Source organism: Oncorhynchus gorbuscha, linkage group LG08 (genome assembly GCF_021184085.1).
Source record: "Oncorhynchus gorbuscha isolate QuinsamMale2020 ecotype Even-year linkage group LG08, OgorEven_v1.0, whole genome shotgun sequence".
Taxonomy (NCBI): domain Eukaryota; kingdom Metazoa; phylum Chordata; class Actinopteri; order Salmoniformes; family Salmonidae; genus Oncorhynchus; species Oncorhynchus gorbuscha.
The window spans coordinates 34,442,872-34,450,005 of NC_060180.1; the positions used below are offsets into that span (position 1 = coordinate 34,442,872).

At 40.2% G+C, this 7,134-nt stretch overlaps 1 protein-coding gene across 6 annotated transcripts in view; it reads left to right on the top strand.

Moving 5' to 3' along the window:
* The window catches only part of LOC124041523 (transcription factor E2-alpha-like), a 48,640-nt gene extending 43,912 nt beyond the window's left edge, over positions 1 to 4,728 (top strand). For all 6 annotated transcript variants that reach the window (XM_046359211.1, XM_046359212.1, XM_046359214.1 and 3 more), the window contains one exon: positions 61 to 4,728. The gene's annotated coding sequence lies outside the window, so the exon portion shown is untranslated. The remainder of the gene's footprint in view (positions 1 to 60) is intronic.
* The last annotated feature ends 2,406 nt before the right edge of the window (positions 4,729 to 7,134 follow it).

The window sequence follows — 7,134 nt, forward strand, 5'->3', positions numbered from 1 at the left end:
GCATGTATTGTGGCACGTGTGTGTTACCATAATATAACAATCCCTGTTTCTCTCTTCCAGCTCCTGATCCTGTTGATTTGTACAGCTCTTAGAAGACGTGGCCTTATTCTCTTATCATGCATCTCAGTGGGCGTCAATCCACAAAGGTGCTCTCTATATATGCTAGCACATATAGTGGAGAAGCACATTCTCACACAAACACACACACACACAACTGACAAACGCCAGTGGCCACATTCCTGACCCTGAACACACAATACATACACCAATACACAGAGTTTTGAAGAATACTTACAGTAAACATCCTGAACTCCAAGGAGAGACTGGATCACAGGCAGAGGAAATTTAAACGCAATGATTTTTTTTTTGCGTAATGGTCATGTTTTTGTAAGACATTTTGAAGAAGTTGCTTTACGTGTTGGGAGCAAAATTTGTTTGGATCAAATAGTATTTTTGGATCAATTGCTCATGTGAGCAACCTAGGATTGTGTGTCCTTTTGATAGTCATTTGCCATTCCCACCTGAAAAGTAGGTCTTACTTTCATCACAAGAAAAGGTGATATCAGAATCTAACCTGTATGAGTAACTATGTGCCTGATGTACATGCATAACGCCAAGGCTTGGACAAGTTACAATCGTCGTCGTCATCCCCACCATCATTTTGACTTTTTTCCCTCAATGTCAAACACAGAAGTAGAGTTTGAGGTATCCAGCCACAAGAATTGAAAAGACTGAACTGTCATAGTGACAAATGGACACTTATTGAATTGGCAGGCAGAGTGCTGTTATATAGCACAATGATAAAAAAGAAACCCTAGCCAACTTTGGCCATATTTCTTTGTTTATGCCTTCTCGTAAGGGCTGCCCAGACACAGGCCCGTCTGAAGATTTATTATGGTGTGTTTTTTTTGATCCAGGGATCCTACAATCCTTCCATTTTTGTCTTCATCTGTTTGTCGTCACTGCCATGAGTGGAGTTGAAGGACTACCAGTGAGGAAGGTGAGCTCATCAATACATACCGAGACCCAGGACAGGTCATGACTCTCTACTAGCTGAAAACCACTCCCCGTTCACCTACTATTCCACAGGATCACACTGGCATGGTCATCTCAAGACTTCCTCACTCTGTCTTGGGGAGATTGGACTGAAACATGCAGGAAGTGTGTGTGCTCTGAACCAGAGCAAGCCTCTCCCCCTCCACCTTACCAGTCTTTGCCCCTCTGGTTCTGTTTCCATTTCAGCCAGGCCATGTGGACACGTGGTCAGTATACTCTGCCCCAAACTCAGTCAACCACCTGCCTTCATTGCCTTCTCTTCACGTTTGTGGCGCAAGTGTCGTCAGTTGGCAAGGCAAACCTAGATGTCCAGGTCATGCGTATTTAAGACTGTAAGTTTTCAGTAGACTACAGTTAGTTTGAAGAGGAGAGGCTATAGGGACACACTTGGTGCCCAAATTGATGGCGTATGTCGCGCAGAGTCAAGTGGAGCAGAACAGATTCCGCTCAGTCAGTCGAGCTGAAGAGACCTTCCCAGCTAGCTAGTTTATGCTCGTGGCTAGAAAATTCAGCAAGAATTTAAAACTTGTCTGCCGAAGTTGGGACTTGGAAGAGTGTTCAGAATCGTTCAGTTTTAATCAGAGTAATTGTTCATCCAGATGGTTACTACCAGTAGTACAAGTTATTTCTCATGTAGGCTGCTATCCTACTCAAAATAAAATCAAGTGGGATGGAACGAATTGGCCCCTTTTAACTACCTCCGGGGACATGTTCTACTGCTGCCCAGTGGGAAGCAAGTCACGCCGACAAGCACCACGCCATTCGCACCGTTTTGTCGTTGCTCGCCCGTAGAAATAAACATTACCTTCTTTTACAAGTTTTTATTTTTTTTACTATCGCCATGCTGCTGTTTTAGCCAGCATAAACTAGCTAGCTGTGAAGGGCTCATCTGGACGACAGACTGCACCGAAGCCATTCATCTCCACTCGACCCTCGGCTGCATCATTCATTTTGGCACCATGCGTATCCGTATAGCCTCTCCCATACAGAAGGAATGGCTGTTGGACTTCAAGAGGGTTTATTTTGTGGTGTGCATTCTGAAATGTCTTGGATATCTTCCCTTGAATGCATTCAACTGCCATCGATGGACAATTTGTGTTCCTTAAATTACAGGAAGCATTGGGTGTTTTGAACAATTTACGAAGCCTGTTCGTAAGGATCCTTCTTTTTGTAGAAGTGATTTGTTTTTCGTTTGTTTTTTACTTTGTAAGATCGCTGTATGGGTTTTCTTTTGGATTGCTTACTTTCTTTTCATTTACATTGTTGAAATGTAAGGACGACTCATTTTAAAGATACCAGGAACAAACTAAGTGTCTCTCTTCCCTCCCAAATGAAGTGATTTCTTTTTTTCCCAAAAATTTTCTTTGGGAAAAGCATGACGTGCCAGTTGCTTTGGTGTAAAAGTAGTTCATGCCAACTCTTAATCTGGCTAGAACATCCCCAAACTTTTGAAAGTACCAGTAATTTGGAGAATGTCTTTTTTTAACTGCAAAAAGTCTGTATATGTAATTTAAACCAGTTATTACTACTTACTCACTATCAAAGGAACATGGAAATGTCTGAGTATAGAGTACCATAGTATGAGTCATAATACCCATAAAACCGAGCGGTCAAAGAGAGATGTTTCCAATTGTTTTTCCACCATTCATTTTTCCCATCAGGGATCTTAGACACACTTAAAATAAGGGCTGTGTTTCATGTAGGTTTACCCTGGCGTGATGTTTTGATAACGGAGTAAATCTTTTTAGGACAAGGTGATTTTTTTTTTAAACAATATATTCGCTTGAATTAAAAAATGTATTGGGGGGTGGGATCATAAACAAATACAAATGCCATGATGAACTGGACAAGACTGCCGAATCAAGGCAGTAATCTTTGGATTAACAATCTGTTAGCTAATTGTTGTAATTAATAAATTGGCTAAATCTCTTTCAATTTACAATTCCAGAAGCTGTCTTGTGCAAGTTGTAAATTGACACATTTTCTCAAGGTGTTCGCTTGAGATGGTGTGCAGGAGCTTGCAGGGATTTGTAGTTTTGCATGGTCTAATTTGATGGTAATTTGCATTTTTGAATCTGAATAACAGGAGCCGAATATATTGATAAAAGTCCCCTTGTCTAAGAGAGATTTACATGGTTGTCAAAACGTCAGGCCAGGGTAAACCTACATGAAACACAGCAGCCCTTTTAAGTGGTTCCACCATTAATTTTTCACACAGGGGATTTTTGGAAAAACAATTGGAACCATTTGCCTGTTTGATTGCTAGGTTTTATGCGTATTATGACTCCTACTGTGGGGCTCTATTGGCAAGCTTTGTCACGCAAACATTTAGTACAAATGATTGAAAAGGCAACAAAGTTGTATGTGTTTCATACAAGTTAGATTTTATATCAATACCTTTCGGCTTGCTAGGTCTACAGTTGCTGTATTGTCAATGTCTGTTGGTCCTAGTTAAACATTTCAAAACAAACAGAAAAAGATGTATGAGGAATTAATGAATAGGGCAACCTTAGTCATTCTCCTGACTTTGGGATCATTGTTAGTGGTTACTCACCAGTGCCTGTACACTGTTGAGTTGTGATTGTCTCTGCATGAATGGCTTTCCAAGAGAACCTTTTACAGATAAACATGGGAGGGACATGTTGACATGGGAGGGAAGAGTGGGGCAATCAATGATTCAGTAAATCTCTATGAATATTGTTCTTATTAGCGCCCAAAGTAAAATAAACAAAAGTTTTTTGTTTTTTTACATCTTTTCTCTGTCAGTTAGTGATGGCATCTCAGATTTTGGCAAACAACTGAGTCCGCTTTGATTTACTGAGCCCTATTGTAAGATCTGTAATAGAAGTGTCCGCAGACCCTTTATCTTCTGTACAAACCATTGGCGATTTGGAAACAATACTCATGTGGAATAGAGTATGTCCTTATTTTTTATTTGCAACAGTCGTCTGAACTTTGTTTTCTACTGAATTAGGGCAGGGATTCATTATTTGTTACCATATCAAACATCTGAAATTGACATGTCCTGAATGTACCTATACAGGACTTGACCAGTTTTTTTTGTTTGTTTTACTTAGTATTTTCCCGTGCAGAGTGATACTGAATTGTAACAGTATTTTACTTGATTTTTGTCAGTTTCTTTCATAATAACCATCCTCCAGATGAAACCCTAAGCATTAGTATCAGTAATGTATTGTTTCCACCTCAACTGCCATTGGTTTGTCTGTTTCACAGAGGACATTGTATTGTCTTTTGATCTATTACTCGAAAGAGTTGAAAACAACATCGCTGACGTGTGTTCCTTTTTCGTTATTATTAACTGAATGTTGAGTACAGTATCCTTAGAACTTCCCTTGTCAAAATGCACAACTAGTATTTTGCCAAGGGGCCTCATGGTCTGCCAATCTCTACCCTGTTCAACAGATGGACACACTGCTACAAAACTCACTGTCTCTCTTACATTGGGGACAGAATCCATTTGTCCTCAAAGTGCCTCCAGTTTCCTATTTTTTATATATAAAGTAGATATTGAGAACTGTCCTGTATATAACAGTAATGTAGCAATAAATGTGCCATTTTTAATAAGAGAAATATACATTTTTTCAATGTCTGTCTTTTTGAGCTTGTATACTTAAATGAGAAAAAAAACATTGTAATAAAGGGTTGAAAACATGCTTTTATGTTTGTAGGCTACTGTGTATTGAAAACATGATTATCTCTCTGCGAAGGTCTACTACAGTGCGATTCCACCCTTCTCCCTGATGCACATGCTCACGCCCTCTTCATGGATTTAGAAGGAATAGGTAGAATTAAGAAATATAGTTGAATTGTCGCCTGACCTAGCATCAATATAACCATTTGTTCCTTTTCAGTCCTCAGGCCTCATAATATTTGGGATCTGTTGGCAATTTTTTTGTGAAGGTGTGTGAAGGTAGCCTGAAAGAAGCGGCTGAGAATGCCTCAAGCGTTTTATGTTTTTGAATAATTACAAAGTGCTGGATGGGAATATGGCCATAAGCGTATACCTGTCTGTACTCCATTGCAACTAAAGACAGATCTGAAAGAAGGCTACTGGAAGTATACTCCCATTTATAGGCTAATTATGATATTCTCCAGTCCTTTGCATTTTTTTGAGTAATGACTCCATACAATGTCAGTTTGATTATTCAATTTCCAATGATTCTAGAGCTATGAGAGGAGAGACTCAATGGGAATGAAAAATGTGGCTAAATACTTGCAGTCAACAGCGGCAGTTTAGACACGAAACAGACACATGCTCGTTGCACACTACCTTCAGACTGTTTGCTAACATTTTAGCAAATGGTTGCGGCTAACACAAACCAAGCAAATGGAATATTAGCCAACATTCGCAAACTATTTCCCGTGTTAAACACACCTATTAGGTGTTATTAATAATTATAAACTGGGTGGTTCGAGCCCTGAATGCTGATTGGCTGACAGCCGTGGTATATCAGACCATATGCCATGGGTATGACATTTATTTTTACTGTTCTAATTACGTTGGTAACCAGTTTATAATAGCAATAATGCACCTCTGGGTTTTGAAATATATGGCCAATATACCACGGCTAAGGGCTGTGTATATAGCACTCCGGGTTGCATTGTGCCTAAAGAACAGCTCTTAGCAGTGGTATATTGGCCATATACCACACCCCCTTGGGCCTTATTGCTTAATTATTAAGTCATCAGGCATATTAAGAACAAATTATAGAAATAGGTGGGGTTTATGACTTCCTAACTTGACCAGATAGTGACACCATACTGTTAGGAATTAGAATAATATAATGGACATGAACCTTCTTATGATGGGATGAAGGTCAGGGAGTTGGTCGACCATGGTTTGCAAGTGCTATGATAAGATGTTATGTCAAATAATACATTTGAATTTATCTGCACTGTATGTTTGTTAGCTAGCCAGACAGTTTTTCAGGGGAATTGATTCCATAAATTGTTTAAATTAACTGCCAATATGCCATCATCCCATTCAAGCAATGCAGTCAATCCACAGCCAATGGCTTAGGGAGATTTCCCTTTCAGCCAATCTTTGTGAACTCCGTGAGGTTCGCTCAAAAGGAAATCAGACCATTCAAAAGAGGCCCTGAAGCGAACTGAGACCATCTGGCGAGGTGGTCGGAGTTCGGTTTGCTTGTTACTATTCACTCACTACACAAGACTACTGCAACACTGTTTCCCCTGACAGTAACATAAGTACTCACATTGGTGCCACAAAAGAGACGATGTGCAGGTTCGGGGGAAAAAAACGTGTGTACTGTTTTGGGATATTGATTTGCTATTGTGAAGGATGCACAGAAATCCAAAATGTGTGGTTCAGATTTGTTTGCAATATGTGATCTGTAGGCTAAAATAGCTTCATAGCGTTTCAATAACATTTATTGAAGCTGCGGTTATTCTGATGTTTTTTTGGTTACCAATATTTACATGTAAATAGTATTCTTATTACAATCATTGTCTAATTTAACTAAATGCAATCTATTAGCTTCCAAATTGTAAGTATGTGGACACCTGCTCGTCGAACATCTCATTCTCATCCTGACTGCATAATGCTGTCACCACCATGCTTCACCGTAGGCATTGGTGCCTGGTTTCCTCCAGACGTGACACTTTGCATTCAGGCCAACGTTCAATCTTGGTTTCATCAGACCTGAGAGTCTTTAGGTGCCTTTTGGCAAACTCCAAGCGGGCTGTCATGTAACTTTTATTGAGGAGTGGCTTCCGTCTGGTCACTCTGCCATAAATGCCTGATTGGTGGAGTGGTGCAGAGATGGTTGTCCTTCTAGAAGTTTTTTTTAAATCTCCACAGAGATGAAAAATCTCCACACATCTCCACAAACTCTAGAGCTCTGTCAGAGGGACCATCGGGTTCATGGTCACCACCCTGACCAAGGGCCTTCTCCCCCGATTGCTCAGTTTGGCTGGGCTGCCAGCTCTAGGAAGAGCCTTGGTGATTCCAAACCACTTACATTTCAGAATGATTGAGGCCACTGTGTTCTTGGGGACCTTCAATGTTGCAGATGATTTTTGGTACCCTTCCCCAGA